We start from the raw sequence: 10,904 nt of genomic DNA on the forward strand, positions 1-10,904 counted from the left end.
TGGGCGGCTCAGTCAGTTAAGCATCCAATTCTTGGTTTCAGCTCAGGTCATGATCTCATGCTTTGTGGGTTCGAGCCCCACATCGGGCTCCGTGCTGACAGTGTGGAGCCTGCTTGAGATTCTTTCTCTCCCTCTCTCTGCTCCTCCCTTGCTCACTCTGTCTCTCCCTCAAAAATAAACTTAAAAAAAAATTGTTTTAAATTAAAAATAAACTCAACTTTGTCAGATGGTTAAATCCTTTTTTTTTTTTTTTTTTTTAAGTAATCTGTACACCCAACGTTGGGCTCGAACTCAGGACCCTAAGGTCAAGAGTTGCATGCTCAGCCAACTGAGTCATCCAGATGCCCCCATGGTTAAATCTTTTTGATGCCTGCTTAGATTTAATTTGTCTGGAATGTTCTTCCAGTAAGTCCACATGTGAGCCTCAATGAGCCCCTGGACTCAAAGCAGCCAGTAAAATCAACTAAACCTGTATCTCAATGCCCCCTCTGAGCTTTTTCTCATGCTAATGTGCATTGTGGGCCTCCCAGAATAGTGTTAAGGGGTGGAAGGGGAGTAATGGAACTTGCTTCCTGCAGCACCTACTAATACCTCTTCTCTGCGAAGGCAGCCACTGCCTGCCATTCATATTGGGTGGGCTTTTCCTTAATCTGTCCCCAGCTAGCCTCCCATTTCCAGCCTGAGAGACAAATGTCCTATCAAATCCCACTTTCTTCTCTGTCCTGCCCCTGGTGCCCTCCACCCAGGCCCCAGGTATCACTGTCCCCCCCTCCTACTCCCCTCCCACAAAGCTTTGCAAGGCTCAGTGCTGTCTCTTTCCCGACCCCTAAGGCCCTGCACTTGTCACCTGTTGATAACCCTTGATCTAGCTCCCACCACGGTCCTAACAACCCGTGGACCCGATTCTACTTCTTGCCTTGGTCCTTAGAGCTCCTCTCTGTTCACCTGACACTCCAGCCAAACAAGGCTCTGCATACTCTGAGTTTTTCTATGCCCATGTCCTTTCCTCTGCCTGGAATGCCCCAACTACCCATCTTCAGGGTCCAGCTCTAGTGCTGTGGCCTCCCATTCTGCTTGGGCATAGTTCTTTGTGCTTGAGGCTGCTTCACTGCTGGTGAAGTCCGATGTAGTCTTTGGCATACAGTAGGTACCCATAAATGCCTGTAGTTGTAAAGAATGAGTCTAAGCCAACTCCTTCATTTTACAGTGGAGGCACAGAGTTGAAGAGATGTGCACCCTACTACTAGGAGACAGGACTGAGGGGGTTCCTGCAGGGCTACACCCCAGGCTAGGCTTTTTCTGCCATTCACTTGGAAAGGAAGCCCTCCAGGGGCTACATTTTCCTGGGAAGACAACTGTCTAGAGCTCACACACTACAGACCCTTCTCAGCTAGGTCCCCTGTCCCAGGGGAGCCATCCACTCTGGAAGTCTCTGGTTCATTCCCACTCTATCTCTCAGATCCTTCCCAATGTCATTCCACAATTCCTTGTACTACCACCTGGACAAAGTTTGAGGCAGAAAGGGTCTCCAGGATTATCCATCCAGAGGACCCACAAAAGCCTCACAAGGTCCTTCACATTGTCCTTACAGAACAACTTATCTGTTGAGCTCCTCATTATATAGGTGTTAATATACATAAGGCTCTTAGGACTGTACCTGGTACATTTCTTTTAAGTTTGTTTGTTTGTTTATTGGGTGTGTGTGTCGGGGGGGGGGGGGGGTAACAGAGAGAGAGAGGGAGAAAGAGAAGCCCAAGCAGGTTCTGTGCTGTCAGTGCAGAGCCTGATGTGGGGCTTGAGCCCGCAAACCATGAGATTATGACCTGAGCTGAAATCAAGAGTCAGATGCTTAGTTGACCGAGCCACCCAGGTACCCCAGTACCTGGTACATTTTAAGCACTCTCTAAGGTTTGAGTTGGCCCACAGCCTGTTTTTGCAAATGAAGTTTTATTGGAACACTGCTATGCCTTTGTTTTTGTATTGTCTATGGCTGCTTTTCCACTATGGCTACAAGGGCAGATTTGCATACAGATGTAACTGTATAGCTCACAATGTCCATGAAGAATTGGCTGCCATTACAGGTAAACAACAGCAGGCCCTAAGGCACGCAGCTAGTAACCTGGGGCTTGAATCTGTCTGTTCAAGGATGCTGTAACACACCTCTGTGCTTCTTCACTCACCTTAACACACAGTACTCATTCATTCATTCAGCAAGGGTTCAAGGATCCCCTTCTGTGTCCTCTAGGCTGAGCTATTGGGAGGAATGGTTGGGACAGAGGTTTGAAGCTGACCTTATAGATTTGAAGAATGACCTCACTCTGCCTCCAGGGCCCTAAGTGACTAGTCCTGAGTGCCTTCTTTTTGTCTGTTGAATACAAAAATATTCTTCCTACCTCAGGACCTTTGCATGTGTTGGCTTAGCTGGCTCTTTCCTGTCGTTCAGGTTCTAGCTCAGATACCACCACCCTGGGTATTAAAACTCCTGGGCTCCAGTCACTCTTTATTCTCACGTGGCACTTACCACCATGTGAAATATTTTGTTTACTTGTTTTTTGTTGATCTTCCTAAGCATAATGTGAGGTTTATCTCATTCATTGCTACAGCCTAGTGCCTAGAACAGTGCCTGACCCACTGGGCTTTCATGGTATTCAATAATTGTTTACTAAATTAGTGAAATGACTCCTGGACAGGGTGTCAGGCAATGTGGCTTCTCTTCCTGGCTCTGTAAACCCACTCACTGAGCCACATTTCCCTTCTCTGGGACTCAGTTGCCTCCTATGTAAGGTGGAATGTGAGGGTTGGGTGAGAAGCCCCTAATCTTTTGGTTTGAACATTTTATGATTTAAAAACATTTGCCAGGGACCTGCTCTTGGTAGGTTTGGTGGTAAAGGCTATATTTGACTGTGAGCCTAAGTCCCAGCCCAGGCCCTGGGGACAGATGAGAAAGTCTCTACTGAGGGATAAGGGAAGGAGGAGGTGGGGGGAGGGGTGAGTAGGAGGAGGGGGAGACCCAGAATCAGTCAGGCAGGGAAGGCTCTGAGAGCTGCAGGCCAGAAGCCAAGGAGGAAGTGCACAGAAAAGGGAGGCAGACGAAGGAGAGGGAGGATATGGGTTGTGGGGAGAGCTTCTTTCACTTTTTAGCCCATGAGCTTCAGAGTTGTTTGAAATTTGTATAACAAATACGCATTATTTTTGCAACTGGAAAAATTAAAATGTACATGCCCTTTGACCCAGTAATTCCATTTCTAGGAAATCCCTGCAGATAGAGGCATGTGTGAAATGACCCATGTACAAGGCTATTCACAGCAGCCTTGTTTGAAATAGCAAAATACTGGAAACAATCTAAGTTTCCATCAAAAGGGAACAGACAGGCTAGATAAACCAGAGCACATCTAGAAAATGGAACAGTATAAAGATGTCAAAAGCAAGAGCCTAGCAAGTCTGTACGTGCTGACGTAGAATAATCTCCAAAATCTGTTAAGTAGAAGAAACAAGGTACAGAACGACGTATCCAACATGCTGCCATTTATATGAAAAACTATACACACAAATGTTTAGAAATGCTCAGAATATCTCTGGAACATGTGCCAGTTGCTAGGGGATAGGATTGGGGGGAGAGACTCAATGTTCAATATTCTTTTTATAAAGTTGAGGTAAAATTCACATAACATGAAATGAACCATTTGAACCATTTTATTAAAAAAAATTTTTTAATGTTTATTTATTTATTTTTGAGAGAGAGAGAGACAGAATGCTAGCAGGGGAGGGGCAGAGAGAGAGAAGGAGACACAGAATCCGAAAAAGATTCCAGGCTCTGAGCTGTCAGCACAGAGCCTGCCGCAAAGCTCAAACTCCCGGACAGTGAGATCATGACCTGAGGTGAAGTCGGGCGCTTAACCGACTGAGCCACCCAGGTGCCCCCATTTGAACCATTTTAAAATGTACAATTTCCATATAGTCCAACCATCACCTCGATGTAGTTCCACATTTTCATCGCCCTGAAAGGAACCCCCCATATGCACTAGCAGTCCTTTCCCATCTCCTCTCCCGCAGCCCCTAGCAGCCACTAATCTGCTCTCTGGCTCTATGCATTTGCCCGTTCTGGATATCTCATATAAATGGAATCATACAGTATGTGACCTTTTGTGTCTGGCTTCTTTCACTTAGCATGTTTTTGAGGTTCATCCATGCTGATTCTCGTCATGGCTTTTGTTTTCCACTTTAGGGATGTACCACACCTTGTTTATCTGTTCATCAGTTGGTGGAGAGTTGGGCTGTCTCCACTTTTTGGCTATCAGGAATACCACTGCTATGAAGACTCATGTACAGGTTTTGGCTTGAATACCTGTTTTCAATTCTTTGGGGTACGTATCTAGGAGTGCAACTGTTGGGTCATATGGTAATTGAAGAACTGAAAACTGTTTTCAGTATTCTTTTGTACCTTGTGAATTTTATGCCATGAGCCCCATGAGCAAATATCAGCACTTCCCCCACCCCAGAAAAGAAAAAAAAAAAAAAAAAAAAAAAAGGAAGGTGTACATAATGGGAAAAAAATAAAGCATACTGTAAAAATGCAAAGGGTTATTGTTAGGTAAGGAGTGAGCAAATATTTATCTAGATAATTTCTGAAAGAAAAATGCATTTTGGACTTAGACCTCAATTCAAATGCCACTGCTCTGTTTCATTCTAGTTCTGGGTATGGTGTACAGGAAGACTTGGCATCAAATCCCAGGTCTGACTGTTACAGCTGTGCATCACTATACAGGTTACTTAACCTCTCTGTGCCTCAAATGTAAAATAAGGAGAAATCATCTACTTGGCCAGCTGTGATGTGTTGTGCCTGGGCCTATGCCTGCCCCACAGCTGGCTGCCTAGTTTAATGGCCTTACACTTGCAGACTGCAGGAGACAATCTCTTCTCTCCTGGGATCACTGTTCTCTACAGCCCCTTTCACATAAGATGCTCTGATTCCCCACATGCTCAAGGAACTCTTAGAGGCCTGGCCTGCTGAGCAGTCCTCCTCCCACAATTTCATCATCTCTAAAGCCAAACCTCTCAAAAGAGGGGCCAAACAAGGTGTGAGGGGACAGGAGTCAGGGCCAGGTGCTGGGAAAGGGGCCTGCTGTCTGCCTAGGGCTTCCCAGGGACAGGGAGCATGGGTTTGCTTTACGGAGCCATGGAGCCCAGGGCCATATATGTGGAGGAGTTGGGTGGAGACACAGGGAGACAGAATTTGGGTTTACCTGGAGGAACAACTTTTTAATCGACAGGACATAATGCCAAGCATGGTGTTAAGCACTGTTACATGATTCCACACAAAGTGTCCTCATTTCACAGATGAGGAAACTGAGGCTCAGAGTCCTTTGTCACTGTGCCCAAAATGACAAAATGTAAAGTGCCGCAAGATGTGAACCCAGGCCTGTCTCAATCTAGAACTTGGAAGCTTAGCGTCTGTGCTAAGGGGTCAGTGAGTGGCCAAGTACGTGACAAATGTGAATGATCACTAATCATCACGTGATAACAATATTGCTGTGAGTAGAGCTGGAGGTGGAGCAATGCAGTGAGCAGTTTGAGGTGGAGGGTATGAGTTGCTTCTTCCCAAGTTCAGGCAGAGGCTGGATTAGCTTTTGGTAGAGATTCAAGTGTTTGATATAATCGACTAGATTTGAGTCCTGGGTTCTAATTGTGAGGGTATGAGAGTCCCAAGATCTGTCCCCAGAGATTTAGCTGTAGTTGTTTTCATATGGTTCCCAGGAATGTGTCTTTTTCCAAAGACGATTCAGGTCTGCAGCCACATGTGAGGTCCCCTGGCTTGCATGACCTCTAGGGTCCCTTCTAACGTCGATTCCATGATCTGCAATGCCTTAACACCCATGACGGGGAAAGCATCCCTTTGGGCAAAGCATTGCCCTCTCCTCCTACAGCCTTCTTAAATTCCTAAGGCCCTAGAGAAAATGAGTGCAGCAAGCTTTTGGGAAGGCAAAAAAGATAGCAAAGATGGAGGGCACAGAAGCCTCACTGTCACTTTCAGTGGTGATGTGATGCCAGCTCATCTTCCTTCCTTGGCCCGCTCTACTCCACCCCATGCAGAGCCCCAAAACTGTCACGTGCCCTACTGGACCCCGGTCAAGTGCAACCATTCCTACTTGCAGCCCCTTGCTCTCTCTCTGAGAACTGCCTAGTGGGGTCAGCTTCCCAGGCATATCAGACAATTCTGCAGAGTTTGTCTGGTCCACAGGGTCCTCTCCCAGCTTCTAGGAGGCCAGTGACAGGCAGGGAGGCAGTCCAGAGAGGCATTCTCAGTGACCTTTGGTTCCCTGGGAAGGACTCAAAGCCGGTAAAAGTTTAGCAAGTACCATGTAATCATTGCCAAAACTCTTTTTTTTTTTTTTTTTAAACATAGACTTTCTGGGTAATAAAATTTGAGGACTCTACAAGAAATTACCTTTGATTAGTTTTGTTTTTTCTTAAACAGAAAATGTCTATGCCACCTGCTTTTGGCATTAAATAGAAAGTATGAATTCAGTACCATACTGTGTGACCTTAGGGGATTTCAGCTGCTGAACCTCAGTTTCCCCATCTGCAAAGGCCACTGGCCAGTGGTCTGGTAGAAACTGGCACTGGGGCAGGGGCTCTGGCTGCTGAAAGGGAGGATGTTAAGTCGGGAGCCCAGAGCACAGCCTAGGAAACTGTGGTCTGCCAAGACACCCCTTTTGGGTTTCTGATCATTATTTTTTAATCTTCTGCTTTCCTTGCAGGTTCCTGGCATCCCATTCTCTCTCCCATCTTGGGAGAAGAAAGGTAGTCATTGACATATTAGTATAAAAGTACTTCTCTCAGGGATTTTTCCATGGTAACCCAAGCCTTCCATTCATTCAATGTTCATTACTGAACCCCTTCTACAAGGACTTGGGCTGGGTCCTAAGGATTCAGAGATACAAAAACAAACAAACAAGCAAACAAAAAAATCATCCCTGTCCTCAGGGATGATGTCCTCCCCTAATTTTCAGCCATGTGGGGATGGAAGAAATAGTTTGTTTTTTGTTTTTTGTTTTTTTTTGGAAGTGAGGGAGATGCTGCTCTTTGGTTTGAAGTGAAGTTCTAGGTTCTATTCCTTTGCTGATTTTATAACCTCTCCTCCTGTTGCCCTACAGCTCTGAGACCATCAGAGAACTTCCAGAACCAGGATTTCATTTAGCACTCATGCGAGCCTGGATAATATTCATGAAAGCCAAAGGCATCTCTAGTTTTACTATGAGAAAACTAAGTCTTAGAAAGTAAACTACCTGCCCATGTCATACAGGTTGCTATCGTCGCCTGGATTCAAACTTAGATCATCTGGCACAGGTATTTTGGGAATACTGTTTGCCTTGGATTTGAACCTATGATACATGTTACTATGTGGCCCAGAATAAAGGAGGCAAGAGGAGAAAGAGAGAGCTCAGACACTTAGGGCTGAAATGACCCGATCTCTGGTCCTGATCTGCACCACTCTAACCTTGGCCTTCAAACTAGCAGTAGGACCACCAGCAATAATCACAACCCCCAAGAATCTACCATGAGGTTATTTGTCTTATGTAACGCATCCCTGAAGTTGTGGATTAGTTTCCCCCCTTTTTTTTTTTTTATTTAAAAAAATTTTTTTTTTCAACGTTTATTTATTTTTGGGACAGAGAGAGACAGAGCATGAACGGGGGAGGGGCAGAGAGAGAGGGAGACACAGAATCGGAGACAGGCTCCAGGCTCTGAGCCATCAGCCCAGAGCCTGACGCGGGGCTCGAACTCACGGACCGCGAGATCGTGACCTGGCTGAAGTCGGACGCTTAACCGACTGCGCCACCCAGGCGCCCCTAGTTTCCCCATTTTACAGATGAATTGATACTTAGCTGGGAACTTGTCCAAGGTCACCAAATCAGAATCCCATCATAGGGCTGCTTCATGCTTCTTGTACCACCCATGCCATCCACCAGTAGCTAGGCAAGTTCCCCCAATACTTCTGAGCCCCTGCTTTCTAATCTATAACTAGGGATAGCAGGAACAATGCGAGGACTGTATGAGAAGGCATATTCACTGCCTAGGGTAGGAAGAAGCAGGTACTTTATAAATGACAGCATCCTGCTCCCTTCCCTTCCTGAGACCTCTTGCACCCAAGTGGAGTTTAAACCTATAAATGCCAAAAAATACACCTAAGATACATCCTAGCCTTTGGGCCTCAAGGTCACCTTCTTTACATGCCTTATTACTCAGGCTTTCCTGATGGTAGGGGAGGTGGAGTTAGAATAGGAGGCCTGCTTGGAAGTAGCCAGGCCCACCCTCAGGATGCTAGATCCCAGGCAGTGTTTCTCAAGAGGGAGGACATCTGACTCTTTTCCTTATCCTAAGAATGAAACAAATGATAATGTCTGTACAGTAGATCAGAGAGAAGGGGCCACAGGTGTCAGATAACCTGGAGGCCCCAGGAATGGCCCAGTACCATTTCCACAAAGGTTTATTGAACACCTACTACTGCAAATGCCCACCACTCATGGAGCTCTCTCCTGGAGGCCAGGTGGCTGCAGAGATCCAGGGTGGGGGGCTCTATTCACTTAGCAGGGTTTGTGAACACTTCTCAGAGTCAGAGATTTTCCCATGTGGTAGGTAAGACTGAAAGACAAGGGATTCCCAGGATTTCCAGACTCACGAGGATACAGAGAAGGCACTCTGAGAACATTCAGGAAGGTCAGGAAGTTGGGAAAGGGGGATGGTTCCAGGCAAAGGGAACAGAAATGTGAGAAGTTTAGAGGTGATGTGGAGAGGATGGGAATGCTGAAAAGGCTACTAGACTCTGGGCTACTAGGTCACAGTTGGGTAAGACAGAGAAAGAAGGCAGTCTGCCAGAGTTGTACACCCCGAACTCCTCTTTTCAGCCCCATCTGCATCAACCGCAAGTTAGCATCAATGGGTACGCATGCCAGGCTGGGTAGAAGCTTTGCATTTGTATGATCTCCAAATCTCTTTGGGGCCAGACAGTCTTCCAATCCTGGGGTTATTGAGGATATACAGAGGAATAAGTTGCTGTCCCTAAAGTGCTTAAGGTCTGGGGGTGCCTGGTTGGCTCAGTCAGAAGAGCATGTGGCTCTTAATCTTGGGATTCTGAATTTGAGCCCACATTGGGTGTAGAGGTTGCTTAAAAATAAAATCTTTAAGGGGCGCCTGGGTGGCTCAGTTGGTTAAGCGGCGGATTTCAGCTCAGGTCATGATCTTGCAGTTTGTGAATTCGAGCCCCACATCGGGCTCTGTGCTGACAGTTCAGAACCTGGAGCCTGTTTCAGTTTCTGTGTTTCCCTCTTTGTCTGCTCCTAACCCATTTGTGCTCTCTCTCTCTGCTTCTCAAAAAAAAAAAAAAAAAAAAAGTTAAAAATAAATAAATAAATAAAATCTTTAAAAAAACGTGCTTAAGGTCTGGTCACACAGAAAACTTTCTGAGGCATTAAGAATCCTTGTATAAGGTGTTTCTTAAGAAGGCAAAAAAAAAATAGAAATCATGCAAATGTCTAATAACAAGAGATGAAATTCTGGCATACCTAATAGCAGTTAAGCAATTATTAGAAATTATGACTAAAGACTGGTGCCTGGCTGGCTTAGTTGGTAGAGCATGCGACTCTTAATGTCAGGGTTGTGAGTTTGAGCCCCACGTTGGGTGTGGTGCCTAACTTGAAAAAAAAAAAATTATGACTAAAGAACTTAAAAAGAAACATTCATGACAAATTTAAGGGGGGAAGAAAGGAGTATTCAGACTATTTGGCAATTTTGATTTTTAAAATATGCACAAAGAGACTAGAGGGAAATAATAATCTTGTTCTCCAGATTTCAAATTGTTTTCTAAACTATTATGTAGCTTCTAACTGTCCAACGATAAGCATGTATTGTTCTTATCATCATGAAAGTAATAAAGATTATTTAAATAATCATCAGTCTCATATCATGGAAAAATACAGTGATGGGGGTCAATTGTGGACCCTGTTTTGTTTTGTTTAGTTTTAAGTAATCTCCATACCCAACATGGGGCTCAAACTCAGGACCCTGAGATCAAGAGTCACATGCTCCACTATCTGAGCCAGCCTAGTGCCCATTTGTTATTTCTCTGGGCCTCAGCTTCCTCACCTATCAAATGAAGACCTGAGGACAAGATGAGAATCCCTTCCTCTTTGAAAAATTCAAACTTTCTTTTATTTTTTTATTTGAGAGTGAGAGAGAAAGTGTGTATGTGTGTGCACACAAAGAACCAAGGAGGGGGCAGAGAGGCAAAGGCAGGGGAGAGAGAGAGAATCTTAAGCAGGCTCCATGGTGGGGGGGGGGGGGGGACTCGATCCCATGACCCTGGGATCATGACCTGAGTGGAAATCAAGAGTCGGATGCTCAAGCAACTGAACCACCCAGGCGCTCCTCAAACTAACTTCTAAAGGATACCTGAGTTTAGAAAACTGGCCAGGCTCCTCCACCTGGAAAAAGTGGGGCTGAAGAAAGATTTTGAGGGAAGGAAGGATTTGGATTGGTAAGGGGTGGGGAAGAAGAGGAAGAATATTGCTGGGCCAAAGTTGGAAACATGCCTGATGGGAAGATCTATTCTAGGGAAGAAGGGTTAAGAGTGGGAATACAGCCAAAATGGACTGAGGCCTCTGAAAGATGGTCAGGAGATCCATGGGTTCACCAGGTTGGCTCCATCTGGAGGTGCCAGAAGTTGGGAGTACCTAGAAAACTCTGGGTAAAGTGACACACTTATCACTAACATGAGTACCTGATTCCTATAGGAGGCTGTTCTCTTCATAACAGGGCCTGAATCATGTGTTGGCAATGGGGGTGGTGGGAAACCATGGTGCTCCTGGTCTTGACACAAGCACACAATGGTTCCCTGGCACATAGTA

This window comes from Prionailurus bengalensis, chromosome B3 (assembly GCF_016509475.1).
Source record: "Prionailurus bengalensis isolate Pbe53 chromosome B3, Fcat_Pben_1.1_paternal_pri, whole genome shotgun sequence".
NCBI classification, from domain to species: domain Eukaryota; kingdom Metazoa; phylum Chordata; class Mammalia; order Carnivora; family Felidae; genus Prionailurus; species Prionailurus bengalensis.